This window comes from Nicotiana tabacum, chromosome 6, assembly GCF_000715075.1.
Source record: "Nicotiana tabacum cultivar K326 chromosome 6, ASM71507v2, whole genome shotgun sequence".
Taxonomy (NCBI): domain Eukaryota; kingdom Viridiplantae; phylum Streptophyta; class Magnoliopsida; order Solanales; family Solanaceae; genus Nicotiana; species Nicotiana tabacum.
In genome coordinates, this window is record NC_134085.1 from 17880832 (window position 1) to 17888581 (window position 7750).

General features: G+C 35.8%; 1 long non-coding RNA gene across 1 annotated transcript; it reads right to left on the minus strand.

The window, feature by feature from the left end:
* Nucleotides 1-2311: 2311 nt before the first annotated feature.
* Nucleotides 2312-6817, minus strand: LOC142181585 (uncharacterized). Its single transcript, XR_012710250.1, has 3 exons — nt 6043-6817; nt 5026-5959; nt 2312-4949 (listed from the first exon to the last, which is right to left on the minus strand). It is a non-coding gene; the product is annotated as an uncharacterized LOC142181585 (long non-coding RNA).
* Nucleotides 6818-7750: the final 933 nt, after the last annotated feature.

Sequence of the window (7750 nt, forward strand, 5' to 3'; positions counted from 1 at the left end):
CCAATTCCTCATCTATGGAGATTCTGAGTTGAAACTTGAAGGTTATACTGATGCAAGTTTCTCTTCAGATAGAGATGATAGCAAATCTATTTCTGGTTATGTATTCACCTTAAATGGTGGTGCAGTGAGTTGGAAAAGTTCCAAACAAGCTACAGTAGCTGATTCAGTGACTGAAGCAGAATATATAGCAGCTAGTGAAGCTGCTAAGGAAGCTGTATGGATGAAAAAGTTCTTAACTGAACTTGGTGTGGTTCCTTCAATAGAAGGTGCGGTTCCACTGTTGTGTGACAATACTGGAGCCATTGCTCAAGCAAAAGAACCAAGATCACACCAAAAGTCCAAACACGTTATGCGAAGGTATCACTTGATAAGAGAGATCATTGAACATGGAGACGTCGAGATTCAAAAGGTTGATGGAAAAGAAAATGTTGCAGAGCCATTCACTAAAGCTCTTGGCGAAAAGGAGTTTGACAAGCACAAGTGGAAATTGGGAATGAAGTACAAGAGCGATTGGCTCTAGTGCAAGTGGGAGATTGTTAGGGATATAGTAGATATGACCTAGATCCAATATCACATTTGATGATTTGAACATATTTTTGTGAACGTTATTTGATATAAAAATATATGGCATTCTTTTATCATAGTTATTATCAATTGTTTGATTAATTTGATAAGGTCCTTGATTAAATTTTGGGATTTGTCATCGTGATAGAGATCATGATAATGAGAGCAAAGTCTCTTATAATTTAATCTAAATTTGTTCTTGATCGTAGGATTATTAATTTGGACATTAGTAATCCGGTTAGCACAAGTGGAAATTGGGAATGAAGTACAAGAGCGATTGGCTCTAGTGCAAGTGGGAGATTGTTAGAGATATAGTAGATATGCCCTAGATCCAATATCATATTTGATGATTTGAACATATTTTTGTGAACGTTATTTGATATAAAAATATATGGCATTCTTTTATCATAGTTATTATCAATTGTTTGATTAATTTGATAAGGTCCTTGATTAAATTTTGAGATTTGTCATCGTGATAGAGATCATGATAATGAGAGCAAAGTCTCTTATAATTTAATCTAAATTTGTTCTTGATCGTAAGATTATTAATTTGGACATTAGTAATCCGGTTAGATCAATATTATGTAATCGTCTTTATGGGATAAAGATTAGTTGATCTCATTAACTAAATTACATAGATAGATGATGCATATAGAGATATGATCATTGAACCGACTCATTTGATAATTCCTAATGGTTAGAATTATCATAAACTGTCAATAGGATATTCTCTTGAAGAATGTGATGTAAAAGTTTCCTTTGACCTAAGATCGTCATAGTAATTGACAAGCTATTTATTGTGCTTTGATACCAGACACATATGGCCCTAGGGCGATAGTTGAAAGGATATTGGGTATGATTAAATGCTTGTAGAATTAGTGATTGATCAAGATGGAATCTGTCAACTCTTGGTAATGAGTTTAAGCTCCATGTTGTCATGAATTATAAACGACCAAATTAAGACCTTGGCCAGGGCAATTGAATGAAAAGAAGAAAAGAGTTTCTTAGGTCATTCAATGGTCGATTATATTTGACATGAACACATAGTTGGTCGCCTATTAGGATTTGACAGTTGAACCATATCCTAGGGTGATCCAGAGCTATAAGGATAGAAGGAATTACTACATTATTCTTCTACTGGTTCTTGAGAGTAAATTGTATACTACATGCTATCCGGTCGTTAAGGAGTGTTGCTAGACGCCACCCTTGATTAGTATATTGATGTGATCAATTTACTACCGGTTTAGTATTGAACCTATGGGGTCGCACACTAACGAGTGTTCTGATCTTTGCTAAAGGATTAATTAACTTACTATTTGATAATTAAATTAAAGAATTTAATTAGTCAAATAAATAAAGTTATTAGTCCAAATGAAATATTATTATACTCTTTGCTAGCATAGAGATTATAATTAATATTGTGAACGAATTGAAATTTTCTATTTGGAATAGAAAACTAAATTATATCTCTTGGTTGAAATATATATATATATATGATATATATAATTAATATTTATTTGCACAAAGTGTGCGTATAATATATTAATAAAAAGTTATTTGGAAATCCAATTTAGAATTGGAATGGACAACAAATTCCAAAAGTGGACGTGAGATTAGCTCAAACCCATTAAGAATGGGATTGATATTTTTCAATATAAAATATTAGTTAATTTTCACAATCCACGTCCCTAAGGACAAGCTGACGGAGGCGTGAAAGTCCAATTGGACTTAGCATAAAATACCTTCAGTCACGTTACCCTTGGGAACGTGATTCGATTTCTTCCATAAAGTTTATTTCAAAAATAAACTTACCCTAAGTAAATCATTACCTCAACCAAGTATGAAAAAAGTTTGTAGGTGATGCTATATAAAGGGTGATGGAGAAAATTTGCTGGACAATTAATTCTTGAGAAAAAAAATCACTTTGTGAAAGTGAGAGTGCAACAAAAAGCCAAGAGAGAAAATACAATTACAAGAAAAGTGTTTCTTGTTCTTCTAATTTGAGTTGAGATTTTTGAGAAAAATTTCAACACAATATTCTTCGTTCAATTTGTTCGCGGGTTTCATTGATCAAAGAGTTGATAGCAAGTATCAGTCTCGGTGTGGATACGCATAGAGTCTTCGCACTATCGAAGAAATTTTGAAACGAGACTCTCTTCACCAGGTACGTCTTAGATCTGATCTATTGACATGTAAATAAATTTTAAACATAAAAAGATCTGCCTAGGATTGTTATTGTCTTCCGCTGCGTGTTACGAAAACCTATACGCAATCCTTCGGCGGAAGACAACCCTAATTGGCAACGTGATTTGGGGGAATCCATCGTTCAAGGAGATGCTAAAATCTACCTTTGTTGGGCGGAGGGGAATTTGGGCAAGCTCCCTGGGGTAAGGCAATCTGCACTGATAAATATGTGGGAAGATATCATATGCTCGTGTGTTAGTTGAGGTTGACATTACCCAGACTATGCTGAGAGGCTTGCTATTGAAAGGCCAGGTGGTAGGATATGGGAACAGGTTATTGAATACGACTGGCAATACAGACTCTGTCAGGATTGTAATCACTTTGGGCACTAATTAACTAGCGAGTGTTAGATGAATAAACCAGTAGGGACACAAGTAGCTGTGAAACAGAATAAAAGGAAGAGCAAGAAAGAAATATGGGAGTGAAAATCTAAAACTAATGTGACTGCAGTAGAAGAGGAACCTGGTAAAGGTACATAAGATAAAGCCAAAGTTGTTCCTGAAAATGCGGAACAGAAGGCTAAAGAGGTTCACCTTCAAGTGAGTGATAGATGCAAACAAGTTGTGGTGTACCATGGTAGGAAAAACAGCAAGGAACAACTCATTGATCATGATATGCTTGCTAAGAGGAATCAATATGCGGCCTTGAGGATACATGAAACGGATTACCACACGGTACTATAAAAGGTCACTCCCAGGGATTAGGGATTGGTCATCTTCTAGCTTACTCTGCTACAACTATTGTGACTTCCATGCTGCTAAGCTAATATATAAGATCAGGAGAAAAAGTTCTTAAAGAATGTTCATTTTATTTGATAAGTAATCAAGGGATTAGAGAAGGGAATTAACTCCACCATTGTTCCCCCACCTTAATGATTATATGCTCCTGGAATGTCATAGGACTTAACAAGTCCTTTAAACAGAGGGAGTTTAAAAGTTTTCTCAATAAGAATAAAGTTGATTCGATTGGTTGTTTTGAAACTAGGGTCAAGAAGCCTAAAGCACCTAGTATTCATAAAAAGTTTGGTATGGAGTGGAGGTTTGCAGATAGACACTTCTGCCCTAATGATAGGATTTGGATTGGGCAGAGATCCAGCACTGTAACAATGACAACACTAGATTCTTCTTCTATATTAATTCATTGCCAAGTGAAGGATAAGAGTTCATCATTTACCAGCTTCATCACTTTTATGAACGAGCTAGCAGACAGAAAGAATCTATGGGATCAATTGAAGCACATTACTACAGTTGTGAGTGGGCCGTGAATTATCCTAGGAGACTTTAATGGTGTCTTACATGTTGAGGACAAGATAAATGAAATACCAGTACACCAAAGTGAAGTGATAGACTTCCATAAATGCTTGGATGATATAGAGTAGGGCGACTTACTAAACGGGCTAATCACTTCTCCTGGAGCAACAAAAAGGATGCAGGGGAGAGGATATATAGTCACATAGATTGGGCTTTTGGAAATGCAGATTGGTTCACCTGCTATAACGACATTGAGACCATTTACATGCTACCAGAATGTTTTGATCACTCTTTTATCCTCCTTAATACAGAGGTCAAAAGACAAAGGGAAAACGACCATATAGACTCCTCAATGTATTACTAAAACAAGAAGGTTATAGGGAAGCAGTAAATAATACTTGGGCGCATGACATTCAAGGATAACACTATGTATCTATATGGAGGAGGTTGAAGCTACTGGAGAAATCCACCAGAGATATGCACAAAGCAATGTCTTCTATAGAACTTAAGCTGAAAAAGTCAAGGGAGCAGTTGAAAAACACCCAGGAAGCATTGAATGAAGACTACTTTAATCCATAACTAATTGAGGAGGAAAAGGCTACTCTTCTACAACTGGAAAAATGGGATAACATTCAGGAGCAGGTCATCAGGCAAAAATCTATGGCTACTTGGGTTGCACATGGTGACTCTAACTCCAAATATTCTCATGCACAGTTGAAATCTAGGCAGGCCGGGAATAAAGTATCCTCTATATACAATGGAGCCAATGTGAGATTAGCAGATCCTTCACTAATACAGAAGGAATTCATGGACTTCTTTCAAAAACTACTAGGAGAAGCAGCTCTAGTCTTATCTGGAATTGATCTGAACATTGTAAGAAATGGTCTCTGCCTGTCAATTGCACAACAATAACAACTTTTACTACCAGTGACTAGAGAGGAAATTTTGCAAGTTGTTCAAGAGTTACCTTTGGATAAAGCACCTAGCGTAGATGGATATCCGGCTAAGTTCTTCAAGAAATTTTGGCCTGTTATTGGGGAAGATGTGATCAAAGCAGTAATAGAATTCTTTGATACTGGCAAGCTATTGAAAGAGATCAACTGCACTACTGTTACATTGGTCCCAAAGACCTCAAGTCCATTATTTGTCAAGGAATATAAACTAATTTCTTGTTGCACAACACTATATAAGATCATAACAAAAATATTAACGGAAAATCTAAAGATGAAATTAGTGGTGGATAAGTTAGTAGGCCCCTCACAATTAGCTTTCAGTGAAGAAACGAACGTACTAGATAATATGATCATAGCATATGAACTGATCAATTGGTACTCACAGAAGTTAATTTCTCCCAGATGTATGATCAAGGTGGACATAAGAAAAGTTTATGACTCCGTGGAATGGAGCTTCTTGGAAGGAATCCTTGAGTATGGGGTTCCTACCAGGATGGTCAATCTTATTATGGAATGTGTGAGCACTGTAAGCTACTCCTTATTGATAAATGGTGTTTTGACTCCCAGAATCAATGCAAAGAAACAGGTTGGGACAAGGTGATCCAATCTCACCTTATCTATTGTAGTGATGGAATACCAAAACAGATCCTTAAAGCAGCTGAATCTGAATCCGAATTTTAGTTACCACCCAAAAGTGCTCAAAGATGGAAATAGTCCACATATGCTTTGGCGATGACTTACTGATGTGCTGCAGGGAAGACTATGTATCTATCAAGCTTATGATAGACCACTTCAATCAGTTCTCTGATGCATCAGGGCTAAAAGTCAACATGGAAAAGAGTTGCTCTATCTGGCAGGGGTCTCCACTCAATTTAAAGAGCACATCTTGATAGATCATTACTTTACTCTCGGTACACTGTCCCTTCAGGTACCTAGGAGTGCCTCTATCTGCAAGAAAACTCGCCATTAGTGAGTGTTTACCTTTGGTGGAAAGAATAGTTTCAAGAGTCAAAAGTTGGACTTTCAGATACCTATTCTATGCAGACAGAGTGCAACTCATAAAAAATGTCTTATTTGAAATGCAAAATTACTGGGCCCAAGTATTTCTACTTCCTAACAAGGTCCTTAATATGGCGACTGGAATATGCAGGAACTTCTTGTGGCATGAAAATAAGGAAAATAGCAGAAGAAATCATTTAGCTTGGGATACAGTTTGCCAACCTTCATATTCTAAGGAAGTATGGGGGAAACTACTAAGCTGGATGAGCATTACTAGACAGAACAATCACTGGGACAATGAAGTATCTTGGCTATCTCAGAAGGTCAACAACAGAAGCTCCACTGGTGCAGTACTGTGGTTCCTATTTACAGCACTAGTATATCACATATGGGTAGAAAGAAACAATAGGAGATTCCAGCAAACCAAGCGAAAGATGTGATAGGCTCAAGGAAATAGCACTACAGTTACACAGGCAACGGCTGCACAAATAGAAACACACATTAGAGTGACTAAATAGTTATCATTGCTGAATGCTCTAGCTTTGGAGGCAGCTACTATGCTTAGACCCTTCCTAGGAGCTGGGGCGGCCCAACAAGTTTTGTGACCTAAAGCCAGGGGCGGAGCTACAACATAACATATGGGTTCGGCCGAACTCAGTAGCTTTTATTCAAACCATGTATTTGTCTTAAGAAATTCATCGAATATGTATAACTTATTAAGTTAGAACCTAATAACTTAAGCAGATTATATTCCTGAACCCATAAACTTCAAATCTTGACTCCGCCTTTGCCTAAAGCAAAACTTTATGAGGGACCTTAACTTTTTAAATATATATATATATATATTTGAAGTCTATTTTCTAGTGTTTCATAGATATGAAGTTTTTAATAATTTTTTTATAATCAATAACTCCTAATAAGTCTTTCTTAATTGTATATAGCTAATCTATTTAACCTTTCTTGAGACATTAATGATCTTAGGCAAGATTTTATCAATTTTAATTTTGAAAACTTCTTTCCGCTGAAGCGACGGTAACAAGAGTTATTAACATTATTCCATAAGCAACATACGCATTGAAAAAAGAATTAAATCTTTTAATTTGACCGAGTATATCAATTAAACTGCTATCTTCTAATTGCACTATTTTCCTTAAAAATTTTAATTCAAAAAATAAATCTAAACCATCAATATCGAATTGACTATTATGCTTTAAGGAACATTTTCATCATGTAGTGATCTTAATTTTTACCGCTAAATAGAAAATCAAAAATATTTTCATATGCTTCGAATTGTTCAAATATATTTTGAAGTGGAAAAAATAGCTTTGTCTACTATGTATAAAGTAATCAACTCCAGAAGTCTCTTCGAAAGGTTTTGAGATTTTATTTTCAACATTCTCATCAAATTGTTACTTCCTATATATCACACTTTTCTTACGAAATTTGGGTTCGATATTCATTTCAAGTGCAATTTTCTTGGCAGAAATCATATCAGTTGCAAATCCTTCTTCTATATACTTATTAAAGAAAGAAATCAAACTTTTTCATTTCACACAACTTTTTTATAAACTTATTAGGCGTAACAAAAAATGGGCATCCCACAAATGTGGGGCTTAAAGCACTTGCTTTATGGAAGGGCCGCCCTGCCTAGAAGGTGAGAAGCACAATAGCTAGCTGTGTGGCAATAGGAATTCATAGTCATTTTTCTTCGATTATTTTTGAAAGAGCCCGACTCTAGAG